General features: G+C 52.9%; 1 protein-coding gene across 1 annotated transcript in view; it reads left to right on the top strand.

Annotated features, from left to right (window-relative positions):
* Window positions 1-544: 544 nt before the first annotated feature.
* Window positions 545-22,797, top strand: part of ADGRG1 (adhesion G protein-coupled receptor G1) — a 39,351-nt gene continuing 17,098 nt past the window's right edge. Inside the window, exon 1 of the mRNA XM_075118321.1 lies at window positions 545-675. The gene's annotated coding sequence lies outside the window, so the exon portion shown is untranslated. The remainder of the gene's footprint in view (window positions 676-22,797) is intronic.

Genomic DNA, 22,797 nt, shown 5'->3' with positions numbered 1-22,797 from the left:
CGGTGGGACCTGCTGAGGGCTCAGGGTGGCTGGGAGGTGGGCAACCAGCCCGCTCCCGGCTGTCCTTCAGACATGCCAAACCCAGGGGGGGAAACACACAAATTGGGCTTGGTTTTGGCTTATTTGGCTTGTGAGTTGCTTGCCGGCTAGGTTTTGGCTTGTAGCTTGTTGCTTTTTCTATTATCTGTTTGGACTGGCTCCTGGCAAGCCGGGGCCAGGGGCGGCGAGGGGGCCAGGCTGCACCGGGGGGGGGGGGGGCTCCCGTCGCACCGAGCGGGGGGGCTCCCCGGCGCCGGCTTGCTTTGAGATGGGCTCAGTGGGATGTTTGGAAGAAAGCCGGGGCGCTTCTCCCCCCGCTGAAGGCGCCCTGCCCGGCCGGGGGAGACCCGCACACGCCCGGCCGGCTCCCGGGACGGCGCAGGTGAATCCCCGGACGCCTCCGAGCCGCCCCGGGGCGGAGCCAGGCGGGAACCCGGCCCACGGGCGCGGGGGGCCCGCTGCAGAGGCGCCGGCGCAGCCCCGCAGCCGCCGCCGCCCTGCGCGCCTGGCGCTCCGCGGGGGCTGCCGGCTGCTTCCTCCGCCGGCCGGGCGCGGGACCTCAGTCCCAGCCCTCGCTCGCCGCCGCCGGAGAGCCGCTCCCCGCCGCGCCCCGCCGCTCGCCCCTGCGGGACACAGGTACCGGCTCCGCGCCGTCGGCGGGTCGCCAGCCATCGGGGGGGGGGGCCCGGGCTCCAGGCTCCAGCGCGGGGGGTGTTAAGGGGTGCAGCGATCAGGTCGCTAAATAAGGCAGCGCCAATACTCCGGGGCTCTTTCCTTGCGCCCTGCACCGCTCACCTTGGGCGAGGAGGGGCTGGTCAATCCCTTAGGAAGAGGCGGCGGGTGGGAGGGGGGGGGCGTCAGGAATGTGTTTGCCTGGCAGAGGCGGGCAACGCTTGGCAAGGGGCGAGGGACTTTCCCTTTAAATCCCCAGGTGCCCGCCTGTACAATCACTGGCCCTCCCTGGATTTCGGCCAAGGGACCCTGCAACCAGCTGAAGATCTGTGGCTAGTGGACTGAGCCGCCGGCAGGAATCTCTCGTTCCGGGGGCTGGCAGGGAAGGGGGGGGGGGCTAAAGGGACCCACTTATTTGAGACGTGCCGCTGCAAAACTACTAAAGACGGGGCTTTCGTACCCATGGGTACTCCTGTAAAACGGACAGGCTGGGGCCAGGTGTGTCTTTGATCCCTCAGGAAGGCCCTGAGTTTTAAGGCGCACCTGGCTAGGTGGATGTCTGGGTGTTTTTCAGCCTCTTGCTAATGAGGCAGTCCTGCGGTGGGGTTTGGGTCAGAAACGTTTCCATGGCTCTGGGACTGGCAGGCTGCTGGTGAGCAACTCCGGAGGTCACAGAGGAGTCTTCGCTGGGTGCGTCTACACTGCCCTCGGGGGCGCGCCTGGCTCAGGCTAGCTGCCTGCCTCCAGGCTCGCCCTATCCCCCTTGGTCAGAGCTCCCCGGGCTAGCCTGGAGCTGCAACGTCCACACCGTTCTCTTTAGCACACTAGCTCGAGTAAAGACTGCGTGCTCTGCTTTTCCAGTCAGCAGGAGCTAGACGATAAGGGGGTCAGTCTGGGGGGTAACTTCCTTTGAGGGTTTGTATTAAAAAATCCAGTCCCAGGGTGCATTACAATGCGCTGGAAGTGGCTCAGGTTAGATTGCAAGGACAGTTCGGCGTGAGAGCGATTGCGTGTCTTCCCCCCGTGTCTGCTGGATCTGTCTGGCCAGCCCCGGGGAGTAGGGAGCCCCCCAACTAAGGGTGGGGATGAATTCCATTGCCATTAAACAGCGCATCCTCCAATTGCCCCCCACACCTACGGCCGCTCCCCACAGCTGAGTGAAAGGATCCTGGAAAACCTTCCCACAGCAGCAGCAGGGGAGGGCTCAGCTGCGTGAACAACTGTTGGTCAGACCACAAGGCAGGCAGGTATGGATAAGCCCGGCCTGGGGGCTGTGAAGGCTCGTTGGGCTGGGCGATAGCTTCATTCCAGCTAGGGCTGAGCGATCACTTTATCCACTGATCCAGCCATACCAAGGTCTGACTGCAGAGCCTAGTTCAGGGGGGTTTTCAACCTTTTTTCATTTGCAGCCCCCTAAAAATTGTTGAGTGGAGGCACAGACTCCTTTGGAAATCTTAAACCACTGCCCTAGTCCCAGCAACTCAGTCCTGTCCCTTGCCGGAGCCCTTCCATCTCTTGTCCCTGTGACCCTATAGCCGGTTCACCTCCGCAGACATAGTCTTGTGGTGTTGGACCATGTTGAACCGCCTGGCGGTGCCAGCCCTGAAGAGAACTTCACTCTGATGATTCACTGAACATCTGGGCTCACCCACCCCTGCGTTTTAACAAGGAGGGTTGCATCTGCCCCTGCTAGTACCACCTCAAGTGAGGTCTACCTCAGCCTTCCCTTGCAGAACCGCTGACACCCCAGAGAGCCCTTGTTGTCCCAAGGGATGCCTAGTGTGGATTTCAGATCATGTCAGCTCGCTCTTGGTGGTTCCAGCTAGCAGTCAGGATTTGTCCAGAGCAACAAGTGCATGGATCTGCTGCTTGCTGGTCTTCCAGCAGAAGCCACAAGAGACCAGTTAGAATCCTCTGCACTGTCTATGCGGCTCTGATCTGCAGCGCTCGCACAAATCAGGCGGTGATGATAAATGTTACATGTTTGATCGCCGTCCAAATCTTAATGCAGCAATTTGGAGGGAGGGGAGTGGGCAAAAGGTGGAGAGGGAGGAAATCGGAAAGCGACAGGTTTGTAAACAGCAGCAGCAGTGGTGGGAAAGGGGATCTCTGATCTGATGCTTTCAAGCCGTAGTGGCAAGCGCAGTTACCTCAAGGTTTGGGAGCACGGCTGGGTTTCTGATGGAGGCAGTTTTCCTAGCTGTGTGAGAGCAGCCGTCCCTCTCAGTGAAAGAGCCCAGGGGGCCGATACAGGACTACTGAGTTCTGTTGAGACCACCAGGGGAACTAATTGGTGCCGGTATGGGTGGTGGTTCCATCATGTGGACACCTGCTCACGCGTAACCAGACCGAGACCCACCAACTCATTTCCCAGCAGCTCCAAAGCAGCTGTTTCATGGCACCAACGTAGATGAAAGGCTCTCCCATCCCCTTTTTGAGGCTGGCATCTTAAAACCATGGTTTGGTGGAGGGAAAGGGTGCAAAAGGCATAACAATGAGAGCGGGAAAGTCATGACACACAGTGCTGGAATGAATGCTAGGTTGTGTGTCATGGGAAGTGATGGGGAAAGCCAACGACAAACCCTTTATTTTAGAAGGGCTTACGGCTGTTTGTTAACAATTAACGAATAGGTCATGACCATTCACCACCCCACTGCTGCACTGCCCAGGACCCGTGCTGACATCTGTGTAGGAGGCTGGTGAAGTGTGCGGGTGACAAAGCACTAACGCAGCCCAAGGAATCGTCCCCCTGGCACAAGGCAGCCGTAAAGCCGGCCAGAGGACGATCCCCCCCATTGGAGGGGGATCCCACAGAGCCAGTGTAGTAACTCCTCTGCTACACCCATTCCTGGCTGTTGGCATAGGGAGTGTGGCTGGGAACAAGGTGGGTGGACAGAGCTTCCCAGGACCCCGCCGATCCCAAGCTTCCATAACAGGCCCTTGGAGTCACTGGCAGCCAGTGTAAGCGACAGCAGGGCATGAGACTGCTCTGATTGATGCTGGGGACTGGACCTGCACACAGGCGAGCAGCCCAGGATCAGGGGCCAGCTCAAAGCCGTCTTTGCCTCCACCCCATCCCAGCGTGCACTGTGCATACCAGGGTTGAGATTGTGTGCCCAGAAGGTGAAGCCCAGTGGAGTTTGGGGACAAAGCTGGCTTTAAGACACTTCTGTGACCTCAGGATTTGGGGCTACGTTAGGGACTTAAATGACCTTCCAGGATAAACTAGAATACCACTGTGGGTGCTCCAATCCACAGCAGCCTCCCATGGGTGGCTCTGTAGTCCTGAATAGCCCAGAGTCTCACAGGGGATGTGCTAAGGACACGTTCCCTCCTGCCTCCACCACGCCTTCCCAGATCAGGTGGGGGTGCCCTGGTCTGTGAGAGGGGCACTCTGGGGTGGACTGGCAGGGGGTGCAGGTCATGACGGGGTGCACTGGTCTGGGTGAGTGGGACACTCTGGGGTAGAATAGCAGGGGGTGCAGGTCAGGGTGAATTTTCTCCCTGCCCCTTGTAGCACAGTTCCAACCTCTATACATTGCTGTCCCTGGGTCCCAAGTTGAGATCAGGGCCCATGACTCATTGGAAAAAATCCCTAAGTGGCCTTGGTTTTGTCACCAAAGCCACAGTGTGACAGACACCCAGCCTCACCTGTTATGGATCCCAAGGGAAAACCAACCCCCCACCCTTCAACAAAATCCCAAGAATGTATGCCAAGCGCTGCCTTTCCCTTTCCAGGGGAGAGCACAAAGGCTTTTGTGAGGTCTGATGCATGGCCCCAGGTTGTGTGACTCACTCCATGCTCCGCGGGACTTGGCAGGTTACCGATTGCGCTTGAGTGTCACATGAGTTTATGCCATCCCCTAGGAATTCTGCATTCATTGAAATGCCACAAACATTCAGCCAGCCGTGATCAGACTACAAAGGAGTCTATAAAGCACAGCGAGGCTGCTTTACCCAGCCCAGGAACATTTCCAAGGTCTCTTTGTACACAATGCTGCCAGCTTTCTCAGGACTTCCAAAGTCACAGACACACATCTTTGGGTCTGATTCTGCAATCCCAATCCCTGCCTTTACCCCTGTATTGTGCCATAGACTTCCATGGCATTTTTCTTGATTGACATGCATTCAACTGAGAGCAGAATCTGCCTCCTCCTCATAAAAAGGTCTGAGACTCCCATGACATCGCCCTGTCTTTGCCACATCTATGACTCCCAGGATCAGAATAATGTGTCTTACGCCTAGCAGGAGGGGAGTGGCAAAAAAGGCCCAGCCAGGAGTCAGCACAGACAGAGCAGAGTAGGGCTTGTTCCATAATGAGTTTCATGCTTCCAAATTGTTGACCTATTCAGGCACTTACAGAGGGATTGTCTGCAGGGATCTGTTGGCATGATGCTAATACTTAGCATCTCTCCTCCCAAGATCTCAAAGCCCTTTATGTTATCCCTGTCTTATACATGACGGTATCTGAGGCACAGAGAGATTGTGTTTTGCTGAACGCCACCCAACGAGTCAATGACCAAGCTGGGAATAAGAAAAGGAGTATGTGTGGCACCTTAGAGTCTCTAAGGTGCCACACATACTCCTTTTCTTATTGTGAATACAGACTACCACGGCTGCTACTCTGAAACCTGTCAAGCTGGGAATAGATCCCAGATCTCTGGACTCCCAGCACTAATCCCTGTACCATCCAGAACCTCTGTCTTTTTTGCTCTTTCCCGCATGTTCACTGGCACCCATAGGTGAATGTCACTCCACAGCTATTGTAACACTCAGTGACTGCATTTATCTTGCACCTTGTATCCGGAGAGGCCCAAGCAGCCAACAAAGTGATTACAGTCTGTGTGTGCAGGAAAACATTGAGTACACACTTGTGTGCGTGTCTGGATCACTTTACCCCATCCTGCCGTCCCACCACATCCCCCTACGGAAATGCACCACTAGAGAGGAGGGCAGCAGTTTAAAAGCATGCAGTGTCACTGTCTGGTATGGTTCATGCCGTGAGTGCCAACCTCAGGGCCGACACCACAAACTGGTGGTATGTTCTGTCATTAGATTTCACCACCCCAGTAACAAATATGACCTCCTGGATCATGGTAACAGTCTGGCCATGGAATCAGACACAGTCCCCTTGGGCACTGCAGTCTGTCTTGCCACCCAGGCAAGCTGGGCTGTGTGATAAATGGTCACTTACTCAAAAGTCACAAAATATTCACTTTGCTCCCAGTGCCGAGAGACCAGTCACTTACCCCAGGTCAGTTTGTACCTTAGATCTCACACTAAAGACCATGTTGATAGCCAAGACTATAGTAAACTAACTAGGAAAAAGAAATGAGTTATTTACAGGTTAAAGCAGACACCATATAAGCACAGGTGAGCTACAGTCTGTGGTTCCAAAAGATGACAGAGGTAGTCATCTGTCCACTGAATGTCTTTTAGGGGTAACCCAGGTTGACTCTGGGGATCTCTGCCTTTGTTTCCTAGCTTCAGCCCGATGAGAGTTCAAACCTCAAAGAGATAACTGTTTCTTCTAATTTGTTAGTCTAAGGTGCCACAAGTACTCCTTTTATTTTTGTTTCTTCTTGTGAGCTTCTCTATATACCCTTCCCCCAGAGCTCAAACCAATGGGATGAGAGCTCCTGCATGTAACTTCTTCATGGGTGGATGGGGCAATCAACAAAGTTTGTCCTACAATGGAACCATTTAGTCTTGATGGTCCTTCTCGATGGGCAGGGGGAACCACTCTTCCTGTCTAGGTTCGTGAGTTCAGACCAGGCACTTTTACAGTTATAAAGCAAAACTTATTACGTTATAGCACGGGACACAGACATTACAGGAAAGATTAATGCATGCCACAACTTAGTGTTTAATGTTTAGACTCATCTTTACAAATCTAACGCCTACCTTTGTACAATATTTGCTGCAAATATACAACCGTGGTTGAACAATGATCTATACGGTCATAGGTTATGTCAGTAACGTCACAACAGGTGAGCTGGTCTGGTTTCCACCTATGAATTTGTAAGTGCTCAGCTGAAACCTACAGCCTTGGCAAGAGCTGGCACCTGGTTTACCAGCACCATGCATGCATCAGCACTTCACATCTGTCCAGGGTACGTGGAAGAGTATTGTAACCCATTGAAACCACAGGAGAATTTTAGGTAGAGAGAAGACACGAGCTGGAATGTGGACAGTCCACCAAGGCAAAGCATCATGGTATCTTTCACAACCATGAGTGACCCAGATGAAGACAGCATCTGCCCCCAATGCTATATTAGGTTCTCATTTCAACACTGAGTGTGAGTAGGGTGCCCTCTCAGCAGTGCTGCTCACAGCACCTGGGTTTTCCATTGAAGTCTCCTATTGAGGTGGGTAGCTGGACCCTCCTGTCTTTTATGAGATCTCTTGACAGCAGCACCCAAGTCTCAAAGCGAAGTGAGGACTGGTCACCTTCTGTTCTCTTTAATGCTATAGTGTTTTATGTCACAGGCATGCCTCTTGGTTCTTTCTCTGCCCTGCTGGTCAGACCATGGACAGTCTAATCCTGTTGTCCAATTCTGAAAAGATAGCAGGAGAGTAGATGTCCAGCTGAGTGCTATGGTATGTCGAAGCAAGCTGAGCTCAGCAGGACAGGTCCGTGGTTGGTGTGTAGGAAGCTAAAGGCAAGAGACATTGAGGGACTGACAATGCTGGTGTAGCCTCTGACCTCAGCGGATGGTTCTCAGAAACAGGATTGCAAAAGGACAGGACAGTGTGGTGAGCATTGCAAGACACTGACTGGCTGGCTGGCCTTGTGACATTATTTCCAGCTACCCAACTTCAGAGCCATGAGCAAGGCAGCGTCCGGTGGGGAGATGTACCAGGGGGTCAGCTCCCCGGGCCCAGTAGAAATATGCACCAATGTGATCGGAGCGTCCTCTTTAGTATCTTAGCAACATCTTGGCCATGGTCACTGTTGAATCCAACATTCAGCTCCTGACCCTGCAGTGCTGAAAAGGTTTCTACTGCTGCCTCTTAAACGCTTATCTGATCACGTGGCCACAGCATCACAGAGACACAGCTTGCATGTGTACTAAGCGTACGGGGTGAGGGGCTATTATTATTATTATTATTAGTGTTGCAATTCTGAGAAGATACAAATGTGCTTCCAGACCACACGGCAAGCCCTGCATATCTGCAGGGAGCAACTTCCTGCTCTGGCTCAGACAAAAAACACTTCATGAATGAGAAGATGGAAGAGTCAAAGATGAAATAAGTAGGTTGTCCAGGCTTTCCCCAACTACTGTGTAATGCCTTTTGAGTATCTAGGGAGGCAACATCGCCACAGGATGATGTCAAACCCTGACAATTAATTAGTGATACATTATTTATATTGTGGGAGAGCTTAGAGACCAGCACCCCATTGTGTAGGTCCTGTACATACACACAGTAAGAGACAGCTCCAGCCCAAAGAGCATACAGTCTCAGACCAAAGGAGCGTGATCATATGATCATCCCCATTTCGCAGATGAGCCAGGAACTAGACCCTAGTCTATTGCCTTAACCTAACCTCCGGCAAGCCACAGGATCACTCCTCTGAAATAGTCATCGGTCCGGAAAGCTTGAGGGTGGGTGGCCACCAACCCATCTCCTTTACAGTCCATTTATAGCTCTTGCAGAAGCTACAGCCTTTCCGGTTCATTGAGCAAAATGCTGGAAGTTCCACATTCAAAGCAGGAGCAACCAGCGTTGCATTTTTAGCCAACCCAGCTAGAACACTTTAGGAAACGAGCAGTCTAAACCTTCAGCCCCCAGACAATAGCTCTTACCACGCATCTTCCTGAAAAACCACAAATGCCGATAACCGTCTGCGCCAATAGTTCCCTCTTCCACTGTTCGCAGCTCACAAGGTGAGGTTAGCACTTTATTTCCTCACCCCGCTTTCTCATTCCGAGTCAGCTAATTTAGTGGCCCGAGCCAGCTCCCAGCAAAGTCAGAGGGGGGTCTTCCCATTGACTGTAATGAGTTCAGCCCCCTGTGCAGCCATGTCTGTTCTTTTTTCCTTTTCAGTAGAAGTCAGACTGTAGGACTGAGAGGTTCAGTGTGTATACCATTACCCATGATGCATCATGCTTGAGGTTTCTTTGAAGCCAGTATTAGTGATATGGGGTATTTAATAAAAGACAGAGCTGGCTGAAGACTGAGAAAATGTTTGGCAAATCTTCATTTCCATTCAGCTCAGCTGTATGCAAATCCTTTCGTGATGGCAAATACACAATGCTTCGAAACTGGTCTGCATGATTCAGATGAATGAGTGTGCCTTCAGCCACTTGCAACTCAAACGGCCCGTTCTGCAGCTCGAATGCCAACATTATGAATAATGCGTGAGCTGCCATTTGTTCATTAGGGATGTTTTTGAGTTGTTTGCACATCCCAACCAGCTCTTAAAAGGAGAGGCAAAAATTCAGTAAGCAAAATCAGCAAAGAGAATTTGACCTGCTCTACTAGAGTGTTTTTATCTCGGACAAGAAGAAGCAATAGCGGGACTTGCCTCTCCCTTATTTACAGGGTAAGCCGGGCTCTCAGAGTCGAGTGAAAGTATCTCCCCAGCCCCCTAATGGGGCAGGTCAGCAGATATTATCCCCATTTAACAGATAGGGAAATTGAGGCAAAGAATGTTGATATTTTTCCAAAAGCAGGGAACAGAACCCAGGTCTTCTCACTACCGGTCATGCACTTAAGATATAAGACCATCCGTCTCCTTCGTAAGGAAAAAAGATCAAATAGCAAGTAAAACGCAGCTTCCAACAGCATCGCTAACCCCAAGCATTTAAACAGCATGAGATTTTTTTTTAAAATGCTGCATTCTTTTTATTTGCCTCCTGTTTTCTGAGCCTTTTGCATTCATGTTTCTGAGCTTTTCTCCGTCACCACCAGGGCTCAACACTTACATTCTATGTAGTCTCATGTAGTCAGCCTTACTCCAGGAGCTGGGGCTTTAAGAAAATTCCTTAGTATCACAAGTCTTATGATACCAATCATGACAGCTGGTAACATGGTGCCAACATCCTGCTAACTGTTGTGTACCCAGCTCTTGGGTGTAAGTCCAATTTCACTGACACCAGTTTTATATTCTGTTGGCTCCTATTCTTATTCCCGATTTATACTGGTGTTAGTGAAGTCAGAATCAGGCCCCACTTTGTTTCTGGTAGCTGGCACCCTGCATTTGCTGCAGCTAGCTCTAGGCTGGAGCTTTACAGAGAACCAGCCATCTAGGACCCTTCCTCATGCTGAGTAGTCCCATTCTGCATACCGATTTCAGGTACTCCATGCAAAAGGCTGTATATTGAGAGTCAAAGTGGGCTCAGGGTGATGCACAGACCCTGGGCTGGATGTCTCTTGGTGAGAGTTAGGGGGCAGAATCAGGAGCCTTGCACAAGTGACATCTGCCTCCGCCTGACCCCAGGATCCTTGCCCATTACACGGCTGCTTTTGCAGCGCAGGGCTTCTGCCATCAGGGGCAGGAAGGGAGGTGCTCCATCTGAGCCTGCATCCCCTCTGATTACTTAATGCCCCTGAGATCCATCTGTACTCTGTTTGTGACTAAGCAGGAACTTTTATGTGCTATTGTTCTCCATCCAGCCCATTGAAGTAACTGAATAGCAGGCCTTGAGGTGGGTTCTAAATATACCGCAAGGCTCGTTCCTAGCTGCAGCCTGGGGGAGATAAGGCTGTTTGTGCTGCCACGGAGGAGGAAGAGGCTGCGGGTTGGTGTCTCAGGATACAAGGATACAGAAAACAGCCCAGTTTGGCCTTGCGGAGCCTGTGGGGAGGAAGGATCTGCCTGGCCCTGGGAGATAGTGATGGGCTTGGGTGGGTTGTCAGATCTCAGGCTGATTAGAGGCTGGGCGTCTGTGGTGAATTTCTAAGAACAAAAAAGCTCTGAGGAGAGGGGAGTGCCAACGATCTGGTGTTCCCATGCAAGACCGCACAGCCCACCATCTGCCTAATGTCTATATAGCTAATGCCGGCCTGTGCATGCAGCTGGTGCATCGGGGCCTTGTGACTACACTGAACGGAAGGGAGAGCCCAGCCCAGGCCGAGGGAGAGCCTGGCACAGGGGGGCCAGGCTCAGGGGCGGCAGGGGCCAGACAACCTTAAGCCTGGTCTCCACGAGCAAACCTTGGGCCTGCGGTAAACCTCCCCCACACCCCACCAGGCTCAGAGGCTGGAGCCTTGGCAAGACACCTGAGCTGTCTGCTGCTCACGGCAGAGCTCTGTGAGGCCCAATGCTGGGCCTGCTTTTTGCTAGCACGGATACGTCATCCGAGAGCAGCAACCCACCCCCCCCCCCGACAACTCTAGGGCACAGCGAGGGGCGAGCCAGTCCTGGGGTGCCGCGAGCTGGGGCACAGCCCAGTCCTAGGACAGCAGCCAGGCCTGTTATTAATTTGTATTCCCATAGTGCCTAGGAGTCAGGGCCCAGCACCTGTCGAGCAGCGAGGGGAGAGCCTAGCCCTAGAGAGCAGCAAAGTGGGGGGGAGAGCCCAGCGCCAGCCAGCTGTGGACAGCAGCGATATGAGAAGAGCGCAGCAGCTGCCTGACAGCCTGAGAGAGCTGCTGGGGGATGACTCACTGTCCCACAAAATGTGGGACGGTTTTCAGAGTTAGCTGATGTCCCCTGGGTTCTGGGCTGAGGGCTGTCACCACCGCTGTGATGCTCAGCGCCTCTCCTCTGCTGTTCCACACGCCTGCCCTGGTCCCCTATTGCCCTGCACACCTTATCCTCCTTTGCAAAGGGGGTGTGGATCACCTCCATTCCCACCTGGGAGCCTTTTGCAGCCCTGTTGTGTTGGCGTGAGCAATTGCACGAGGTGCAGGGTGATGCCCTAGCCGGTTGAGATGTGCGGCTGCACCATCTGGGACTCCCCTGGGTCAGAGGGATCCCAGCCCTGTTTCAGAGGCCTACACTCCAGCCAAGCAAGCAAAATCTTGGCGCCTCTGTCCCCTCTGAGCTTTCGGGCTCTCCCTGGTGCAGAAGCCCAGAGCCACCCCACAAAAGCCCAGCACTATCTGTTCTTGGGGAGCCCTGCAGGTCAGCATCCAGGGGGCCTGAGAGGTGCTGCTGGGTGAGCAGCACCCTGTGGACCTGATTTGTCATTGCCAAGGGGCTGCTGGGCAGGCCCAAGGACCCCCCTTGCACAGAGCCCCTCGAGATTCACGGAGGTGTGGGCAGGGAGAGGGATGGTCAGGCCATTGCCATGCCTAGCATGTCTGCACCCATCCAAAGCCCCATGGAGCAGGGCCAAACCAGCCCCTGGACAGAGGAGGTGCAAGCACCGGATGGCTCTGCCCCGGGTATGGAACAGCCCCTGGAGAGAAACTGGGCTGGGAGAGAATGTATGACACAGAGGGCAAGAGAGCGGAAGCAGAGGAGAGCCAGCCAGTCCATTTCTTTGGAAAGCGGAGCTGGGATTTGCAAGCCCAGCAGCCAAGAGCCAGGCGTTCAGGGGGCTGCCAATCCAGGGCTGTTCCCACAATGCCCAAGCCTTGTCACAGGGCAGCCTTGGCACCCCTACTGCTGGTGTCAGCAGCCCTTCAACTTCAGTACCTAGAGCCCCAGCCCAGCATGCATGGTAAAGAGTGCACCGCCCCCTCCGTGCAGAGATGTCATGCCCCATCTCCAGTAGGTATGAGGGGAACAAAGCGCAGCCCCCTGCATTGGCTCAGTGGGCCAAGACCCCTGCTGGGAGCTGGCACCAAGCAGCTGCCGCAGTGACGAATGGCCCTATGCAGAAGCAGGGAGTCTGCTTATTTCCTTGAGTGCGCGTTACAGGGGCCTGTATCTGCCTTCCCGGGGGGTTTACGTTTTGGCCATTGTTCAGAGCAAGAAACTCCGTTCTGAGTGTCGCACTGCTTCTGGGCAGGGAGTGCAGCCCTCGCGGAGGGAAATACCAGCTGCCCCATGGGGAATTTAGCTTTCTGTCAAATATTCTGTAATTAACATTTGTAGATAAGTCAATAAAACCCCAACCGACCAATGACACGTTTCCTAGGGGGTGGCAGCGGGGCCAGGTGAACGCAGTGTTGGATGAAGCCAAACCCTCTGACAACCCCATCCAGGGTTGGGATCCTGCTGCAAGGTATCCTGCTAGGACATAACTACATCAATACAGGCCAGCCGTGGACACACCCCGGCAATGCACCATCAGCCTGTCCCAGCGCAACCGTCTGCTGGTCTCCAATCCAAAATACAGAGATGGGCTTGACTGACCCACGCACGAGAGCTTGGATTGTCTCGCTGGTAGTCACCTGGCTTTAGTGTGAAGCAGGAGAAAGTCAGGCTCCACCTGCATGGGGACTGGAGGTCTCCTTGTGAAGAAAAGGCCCTGAGGAACCAGAGAGAAGTGCCAGCCTAGGGAGTGGAACACAGGGTGAGAGCCTCCTCTGAGAGCACCAAAGGTCTGGCTGCCCCTCCCTGCAGCTCCTCTATTCCAGGAGGACCAGTTCTGGTAGGATGCAGGCTGCCTCCGAAAACACCGTGGTGTATCCTTCCCCATCTGTCTTGTGACTATGGGCCTGTGTGGGAAAAGCTCCCCAGGGAAAGCAAAGCAACACAAATCCACCGCTGTCTTGCCAGTGCCCTGGAACAAAATCCATTTCCCACCCATTCCCATGTGGTGGTTTTTCAGTCATCCGGCAGAGGTGAGCGGAGCCCAGGTGGCAGAAGAGAAGGGTTTGGAGATGGCATGAAGGACTCAGTCTGTGCTCACAGGGCAAAGAGTGCGAACCTGAAGCACCCCTGTAAGTAGTTACTTAAATAAGGAATGAATGTAGTTTAAAAAGAAAGGAGCCCTCTCTGGGTATGAGCGAGCAGGAAGTACACGAAACAAGGAAAAGCTAAAGGTCGCCTGTGTCCCCGGTGAATCAGATTTGATTGGTGCCTCAAAAAAGGAGGGGAGACTGGGGTGGCGAAGGCACCCTCAGGGGAAATGCACCCCGTTCCCGGGGACTGAAAGCCACCTGTGCTTCCCACAGAGAATCTCCACTTGGGGGAGCACCAGAGCTCAGCATGCAAATTTTCCAGGTTTTATTTATTATACAGAGCTGAGGGCTGCCCTGTGCTCTTCAGCCTGGCACCGACCGGCAGGGGAGCCCAGCCCTGCCCTTTGCTCATCATTCCGGCAGGGAGCGAGGGCTAGGAGCTGCCAAGCAGGGCTAATGTCAGGCCCTGCCTTCAAGCAGCTTTGTCCTGGAGCACAGCTTGGCAGTGCCTTGTGTACCCCCCTCCCCCCTCCAACAAACAACCCCATCCTGACCATTCTGGAGTCAGCCCAGTGGGCTTCGGAGGGGATCACCCTGATCTCTGCTGAAATACGGGGCCTCGAGGGGAGGGGAGGAGAAGCTGTGAAATGGACGGGTCTCTGAGCCACAGCTCATTGTCGGGGCATTGCACTGCAGAACAACATCGCACCCACCACAGGGCGTGCTTCAGAGTCAGCCTCCCCATGCTTCACACCCAGGCCACAACGCCAGCAAGGACCAGAAATCACTAGTTTGCTGAGGCCTGGGATGTGCTACAAACTACAACACTCCCAGCCCTGCTGCAGAGCTTGAACTGCTTGAGTCCAAACCACACAGACATACAAAGCACCAGCCATGCACTAAGGGCCACTTGTGGTTACTTCCCCTCAGCTGGGGCCCTGCCCATCCTTAGTTACACCTCACAGCCCTCACTAATTACCATCTGTAGCAAACTGTGTAATCTGCACCTTCAAGAGGAGGAGAGAGGACAATGAGTCCCATAACTACTCCGTGTAGCCACCAACCACCCCCTTCACAAAGCCAAGCGCCGGAGCCTGGAAGTCCTGGATCGCCCAGGAAACCAAGTCTCCTGGATAGCACTGCCAGGGCTGAGCATATCGTGACAGCACTCCTGTAACACGGTGTGCCCTCACCGCCACAGCACCTCCTGCTGGTTACCTCGGGAATTAGCTCATCCCAGCCTCAGCGCGCCTCTTGCTGGCCAGTGTTTCCCTACCGGTACCCGCTTCCTTTCCTTCTCCACCACCGTAGTTCAGGTCCCGCATCCCTCCCAGCCCGCGGTGCCCCTTCTCTTAAGTACTCCCCTGCAGTGGTGCCCGCACACTCAGGGTCCTCCTCTCCCTGGGGAACCCCAATCCCCTAAGACCACCTCATCTCAGTGACCCACTGCCAGTCTTCATCTAGCCCCTTCCCTCAGGGGCAAACTGCAGCCTGAAGTGGTCACTCATCATCAGCCGGGGGTTGGACCTGCTGCCTCTTCCTCCCCTGGCTGCTTCCCCACAGCCCGAGGACCTCCTCCAGCCCTGACAGCAAGGCCTTTTCTCCATCAGGCAGCCAGGTCCATCTCCCTCTGCAAATGGAGAGAGAGGGACTGCCTGCCGTCTGGCCCTGCAGCCCTTTTATAGGGCCCAGCCTGGCCCTGATTGGCTGCCTCCCCACCTTTTCTGATTGGCTCTCCGTCCCAGCCCTCTCCAAGGGCTGACTTTTAACTCTTTCAGGGCTGGAGCGGGGTGACCGTCCTGCTACAGCTCTCCACTCCTGGATAACATGCATCTCTGGCTATAGCTGATTCCCTTGCAAAGAATCATAGATATGAAGGTTCCAGAGTAGCAGCCATGTTAGTCTGTATTCACAAAAAGAAAAGGAGGACTTGTGGCACCTTAGAGACTAACCAATTTATTTGAGCATAAGCTTTCTTAAGCTACAGCTCACTTCATATGAAGGGCAGGCAGGGACCTTGAGTGGTTCTCAAGTTCAGCTCCCTGCACTGAGGCAGAACCAAGTCGTGAGGTCTTGCAACACACAGCTTTATGGGAAAGCAATGTCAGCACAGCCCGGGATCAAGAGAGGGTGGGAAACCGCAGCCCCCACTCTGGCTCCCTTTCCCAACATGGCTTAATTCGGTGAGCAGCACAAGTGCCTCAGAAACAGGCCAGGATGAAGCTGATACAGGGTGCGCCAGTGTGTGGAGGAAGGGGAAATGGTGACCGTGCACCCAGGCTGTATCCCTCCCCAGCTTCAGGGTGTGCTGCCTGACACCTGGGTGCTGCAGTGATCCCTGAGAGGGCAGCGTGTGCGGGCTCCTGGCTCGATGCATTTCCTGAAAGCAGAAACAGCGGCGATGAAAATACCTGGGGCAGCGAATGGCGCGCCAGGGAGACCTGCAGTCAGGTCTAGAACTCGCCAGGCTGCTAGCAAGAAAGCAGCTCTGGGGCTGGAGACCAGAGAAGAGGAACGAAACAGGCCAAGGGGCTGGGCCCTGACAGCCAGCTGCACCATGCCAGGGGCCACGTAAGGGGTGGTTTTCAAAAGCCTGCAGACTTGGCTTGACTCTGCTCCTGCTGAAGCCAATGGTCAGACTTCCACTATCTCCAGAAACAACTCTAAGGGTGAGGGTGGTGTTGAATCTTTAGCAAAATCTTCCTTTCTCCCAAATGTTAATTAGTCATTAGAATTAAATAGGCCTCAACAACTACAAAGCATTTTGAACTGCCTAACTACAACTTCTGGCCCCTTAACTTTCAGCCTCTTGTGTCCTCATTTTACTAGTTTTCCAGCCACCATAGGCCACGTCTGCTGTCATAACCATACAGCTAAGGGTAACCTAGAATTCCTCCTTACCTGTAAGGAGTTAAGAAGCTCAGATAACCTGGTTGGCACCTGACCAAAAGGACCAATGGGGAAAGAAGATACTTTCAAATCTGGGGGAAGGCTTTGTGCTCTTTGTTTTGTGTTCTCTGGGGAAGCAGAGAAGCATCAGGTCAGAAAACTCCTCCTAAAATCATGCTAAAATGAATCTCGGTATTGCAAAAAGAGTAAGTAAATAAAGCAAGGCGCGTTAGATTATCTTTTGTTTTTAGCTTGTGAATTTTCCCTGTGCTAAGAAGGAGGTTTATCCCTGTTTTTTGTAACTTTAAAGTTTTGCTTAGAGGGGAATCCTCTGTGTTTTGAATCTGATTACCCTGTAACTTTAACTTGCATCCTGATTTTACAGAGGTGCTTCTTTTACTTTTTTTTCTTTATAATAAAGTTCTGTTTTTAAGAATCTGATTGGGGTTTTTAGTGCCCTAAGAACCCAAAGGTCTTAGAATCATAGAATATCTGGGTTGGAAGGGACCTCAGGAGGTCATCTAGTCCAACCCCCTGCTCAAAACAGGACCAATCCCCAATCTGCCCAAAGCAGATCCCTAAATGGCCCCCTCAAGGATTGAACTCACAACCCTGGGTTTAGCAGGCCCATGCTCAAACCACTGAGCTATCCCTCCCTGGTCTGTGTTCATCTGGTTTACCTATTTGGTTGGTAGATTATTCTCAAGCCTCCCCAGGAAAGGGGGTGAAGGGGTTTGGGGGGATATTTTAGGTAAACAGGAACTCCAAGTGGTCCTTTTTCCTGAATCTTTGTCTAACTCACTTGGTGGTGGCAGCAGTACCCATCCAAGGACAAGGAAGGATTTGTGCCTTGGGGAAGTTTTAACCGAAGCTGGTAGAAATAAGCTTAGGGGGCCTTTCACGCGGGTACCCACATCTGTACCCTAGAGTTCACAGTGGGAAGGGAACCCTGACATCTACCCTGGGGGAAATTTTGCACTTTTCCCTCGTTGCTAGAACCAGTCTGTCTGCACTAGATGTTAGCAATTTTGGGAGTCCTAGTGTAAATGACCACCCAGGAGACAGGATGAAAGACTGTGGGTATGTCTACATAGCAAAGAAAAACTTGCAGCTGGCCCGTGCCAGCCAACTCGGGATTGCGGGGCTCTGACTGCAGGACTGTGTCACTGCTGTGTAGATTTCTAGGCTCGGGCTGGAGCCTGAGCTCTGGGATCCTCCCACCCTGCAGGGTCCTGGAGCCAGGGCTCCAGCAATGAAATAGCCCCCAGCCTGAGCCCCGCAAGCCTGAGTCTGCTGGCCCAGCCCAGCTGGGGGGGTTTCATTGCTGTGTAGGCCTACCCAGACAGGCAAACATATATCACCTAGGGAGGGAGAGGGAAATGGAGAGAGAGAAGATAGAGGAACGGGCTGATTATTAGGTGAGAGGGCTGGATCGGGTCCGGAGATGTAGAGTCGATGGAAAGGAGTGAAGACTGGGCGTAGGCTGGAAGGGAGGATGTGGGAGAAGAGGAGGACAGAGAAGATTGACAAAGGGGGACGCAGAAAGAAGGAGGGAATGTGAAAGGAATGGAGAGAAGGAAATGGGCTTAATTCAGAGTGGAACAGAGCCTCCCCCACAGCCCCTTCTACTCCCCCAGGAGGCGGGCAGGCCAGCATTCCCTCATCAGACGCTACTTCAGAGCAGCTGTCAGGCCCTGTTGTCTCATTCCCTGGCCTGTCTGCCAGCTCCTTGGCTCACATGGTGCCAGACAGCATTGGGCAAAGCGAAGCTCACGCTGCGAGCCAGAGTTTCCGAAGAGCAGCTGCGCAGGGGCTCCAGTCACTTTGCTCTGCCGTGCTGATCAACACCCTAGTCTGTGGTGTGGTTAGACAATGAAACTGCTCTAAAAATGAACACGCAGGGCCGCGCAGCCTGGAGGTGGGGCCGTGGCTGCTGCAGGTGGAGGTAGCATTCAGGCAGCTCTGGCCTTCAAGCTCAGAGTGCTGGCCCATTGATGTAGCTGGGCTGGGGTAAGGAGGCATGTGGCACTGTTGGCACCTCTTGCTGGCATCTGAAGCTGTGAAGACCACTCCTCCTAGCACTGCATACTACCATCCCCTGGCGCATTGTTTGCATAGCAGCTGTGACAGATAGGGCTCATAAACTAAGCTTGATCTGTGTTTGCATTGGAAACCTCCAGCCTCGGTTCTCACAGTGGGTTCTTCTGATCTTATTCAAATTGGGAACAGAACCACGAGCTGTGCAGTTGGCCACGCTAGCAAAAACAGGGGCTGCTGAGCTGTCTGTCCCTGAAGCTGAAGTCACTAAGGGATGGCCAAAAGCATGTCTCATGACTTCCCCTACTCGGAGTTTTCTCTCTGGCCTAGCCAACCTCTGTTCCTCTTCCCTTTATTCCCCATTATCGTTATGCTGGATCTATGCTAACACACTGCAGCCACAGCACAATTGACTCAGACAGAAACCAGTACCTGAGCGCTGGGGTTAAAACCCAAAGACTCGGTTCCCATGAGCGCAGGCAGCTCTCACGCTTGGAGGAGTAACAGCAGGTCCGTGCTGCCTGCCAGAGGGCTGCCGGGCTCTGTGCAGAGCAGAGCGCATAGGGGCTGGCGATTGTAGGGGCTGGCGGTCGGGCTTTGGAAAGCTAGCGGCTGCATCCCACACTCGGAGAATCCGCCGAGGTTTAAAATCCTGACTCAAGGGAGGTTTTTCCATTGATTTCACTGACGCCAGGATTTCATCCAGAGAGTCTGATTCTAATTTCACTTTCAGGGGCTTTCCCCCAGTTTAATTTAGCTGATCCCAAGGGAGTTTTTACTGATTTACACCTGTGTATGCAAGAGCAGAATCACCCCCAGACGTTCGTAACGGCAGTAAAGAAAAATACACATATGGTCTTGCTCCAGAGTTTTATACTAGTTCTGCAGCTGCACCTGGAAAGGTGTAACCATGGAAGTGTGGCCTGGTATCCTGGGAAAGGAGCAGGTAACAAAGACACCCCAACTTTCCCGTGCAGGCAGGAGGGGGGGAAGGCATGAGCTGACATTTGAGGGGTGGGGGTGGGGAGAGTTTTGACCAGACTATTCAATTCTGAAAGCAGAAAATGGAATGTGGCCAGAGAGATTGTGCAGACAAGCTAGTACCGTGGGCAGGGCCTGTCTCTGTACATGCAAGTACAGTACCTGGCACAGCAGGGCCCGGATTCCTGAGTGGGCCTGTTAGGACTACGGCAATATAAATAATGAACAAAAGCTGTCACTTCCTTTGAGGGGGCCACGAACCCCGGCCCGCACACCCAGCTGAGTTGGTGTGTGGTATGTTTCTCCTCTGACGTCCTGCTTCTCACTGTTCTCTTTCTCTCTCCCGCCTCCCCCCCGCACTCACCCCCTTGTGGGTGACACACCCACAGTGTTGCATGTTTCAGTGTGTTAGAACATAAATGAGCCTGTGTTGGCTGGTTTTATTATCTGAGAGCAGTAGCGTGGGAAAGGCTGATATACAAGGGCAAAGAACTCGCTGTGAAATCCTCCAGCACTGGAGAAGCAGTAGGGTGGAGGAAGAAATCACAACCCTCGAAAGGGCAAACAGACTCCCTCTGCACTCACAAGTGATTGGTCAGCTAGTCCTGCTGGAAAGTTTGGTTAGTTGCTTTAGTGCTGTGAAGGTGCTGGGTTGACAACCCTTGAGACTGGAGTCCTCCCTTGTAGCCACAGAACAGGCACAAGGAGGGCAGTAGCGAGCTTCCCTCGCGCTCTCCCACCAGTCTCCACGGCTTCGCTGCTGAGAGAGCCTCCACGGGAACACCACTTATGGGAGAATGGGAATCACCGCACTGGATCAGATCAGTGATTCAACAAGGAACCTAAGAGCAGACCAGTGGAGAAGCCAGTCCAATATCCTGTCTCTGGGTATGTCTATCCTGCAATATGAGGTGTGAATGCAGCTCCTCCAGACAGACTCTCATATGCACGCTAGCATGGCTAAAAACAGCAATGTAGATGCAGCAGCGTGGGCTGGACAAGCACACCGGGGACCCTGGTTTTCTACTCACGTTGCTGAAACCCACGGTTCTAGTCTTCCGTTTGTAGCCATGATAGCGTGCGTGTATCTGCTGGAGCTGCCATCGCTGCTTTGATTTCATGGTAGACTTCTCCTCTGACAACGGCCAGTCCCACTTACTTCAGAGAAAGGTGCCAAAAACCCACTATTGGAAAACTGTGGGCTAACCTGCCGAGAGGGGCAGTTACTGTCAGTTGTAGCACTGGGTTTTGGGATGGGGACACCTGTCCTTTAAGAGCTGGATCCAGACCAGTAGCTCTTTTTGCACATGTCCCTGAACAGCTGTCAGAACATTCTGTTCTTTCCTTCTGCTTGATTTCACCTCGTTATAATTTCAACAGCACCGCGAATCAAAACGGGAGGAAGGAAAATGAGGAGCGAGCCAGGAATCAGATGTAATGCTGTAAAATGGTTATAGAAAAACAGCTGGGGCAGATATGCTGGCTGTAGAAGTAGGGGTTGAACTAGAGCAGGGTTTCTCACCCTGTGAGGCACGACCCAAGATTGGGTCGCTAGAATGTATCAAAAGTTTGTGGGGCTGGCTGGGCTCAATTCCCCACTCTGGACATAGTGACCTGGTGCATGGGGTCTCGGTGCCACTCCAGTTTGCCCCAGCCACCCCTCCAACATGACGACACTGGGACAGCTGGGCCAAATTGGAGTGAGTGGTGCTGCAACCCCAGGCACCAGGTCACAACTCCACTTACACAATTATGGCCCCGCCAGGCCAAACCTGAGCAGCACTGCGACCCCAGAGGTCACAACACCCAGAGCGGAGAGCTGAGCCCAGGCAGCCCTGGGGGCCAAGAGCTGGGTGGGAGTGGCTGGTGTCACATTCTCTGATAAATGCTTGCACTCCAGTGTACCCCCAGCCTGCAGGACCTCCCAATGTACCACTCCCGCACAGCCAAACCACCCCTCCTGGTCCCCAGCTGTTCTCCCACCACATCCCAGCCCCGTCTGCCCCGGGTGTGGGGGAAGGAAGAGGGCACTGAGTCACCGCAGGCTTATAAATGGGTCCTGAACCCAAGAAGGTTGAGAACCACTGAGCTAGAGTATGGATATTGCAACATGATGATTTGTTTCTACTGCTACTATAAATCCTAGGAGGGACATGAGGGAGGGTTACAGGTGATAGGCCCCCTGCCTGCTGGGCTTGCATGGGCAGACAGCAGATGCTGACCCATGTGCACACTGAATTCTCAAGATTCCTAGAGGTTAAATCCAGAAGGGACCATTACATCAGCTAGTGTGACTTCCTGTCTAGCACAGGTCAGATAATTTCTCTGAGCTACCCCTGTATCAAGCCCAGCAACTTGTGATTGGCTAAAGCACATCTTCCAGAAAGGCAGCTAGTCCGGACTTGAAAACATCAAGAAATGGCAAATTCACCACTTCCATGGGTGGTTTATTCCAGTGGTTAATCACCCTCACTGTAAAGACATGCACTTTACTTCTAATTTGAATTAGTTTGGCTTTAACCTCCAGGCAGCCATTGGTTCTTGCTCTGCCTTTCTCTGCTAGCTAAGAGAGCCCTTTATTACTCAGTATATTGTCTTCATGAAGGTACTTAGACACCGTAATTGAGTCACCTCTCGGTCTTCTTGTTGAGAAGATGACTAGACTGGACTCCAAGCCTCTCCTAGGCATTTTCTCCAGCCCTCTCTTTTTTGTGACCCCTCCACTTTTTTCCAACATCCTGTTTAAAATGTTGCCCCCAGAACTGTACACAGTATTCCAGTATCTACCTCACCTCTTGTTCATATACCCAAGGCCTGCATTAGCCCCTATAGCCACAGCATTGCGCCAGGAGCTCATGTCGGTACAGTTCCATAGGTATGGCCTCTATGCTTTGTTCCCAGATGGAGGACCTTGCATTTGGTTGTATAAAGTACATTCTGTTTGAATTGGCCCAGCCTACCAAGCAATCTAGATTGCTACGTATGACTGCCCTGTTCTCATAATTTTTTTTTAACCTCTTCACCAATTTTTCCATCATCTGCAAATTTTAATCAGCAGGGATTTTATATTTATTTCCAGGTCATTGATAAAATGGGATTAAGCCAAAAACATGATACTGAAGATCCGGCCTGTATTTATTCTCTCTATGGAAAGCCAACAGCGATAACCTCACCCTTGTCTCACAAAGACAAATTCCATGGTACTGATTCTTCTCTTCCTCACACCAGTGTAGATCAGGACTAACTCCACCGAAACTTATGGTGTTACCAGTTTTACTTCGGCGTCTCCATTGACTTCAAAAGAGTTACGCCTCACGTACACTGGTCTGGGAAGAATCAGGCCCCATGACTTCAGTTTAGTTCAGAGGGATTGATGGGCTCAGCATTGAGATACCTAGACCATCTAATCTCTAGTACCCTGATTTTCATTTGCAC

The sequence above is a fragment of the Caretta caretta genome, chromosome 12 (genome assembly GCF_965140235.1).
Source record: "Caretta caretta isolate rCarCar2 chromosome 12, rCarCar1.hap1, whole genome shotgun sequence".
NCBI classification, from domain to species: domain Eukaryota; kingdom Metazoa; phylum Chordata; order Testudines; family Cheloniidae; genus Caretta; species Caretta caretta.
The sequence above is the reverse complement of the archived record's forward strand: the minus strand, read 5'-3'. Positions and strand labels throughout refer to the sequence as shown.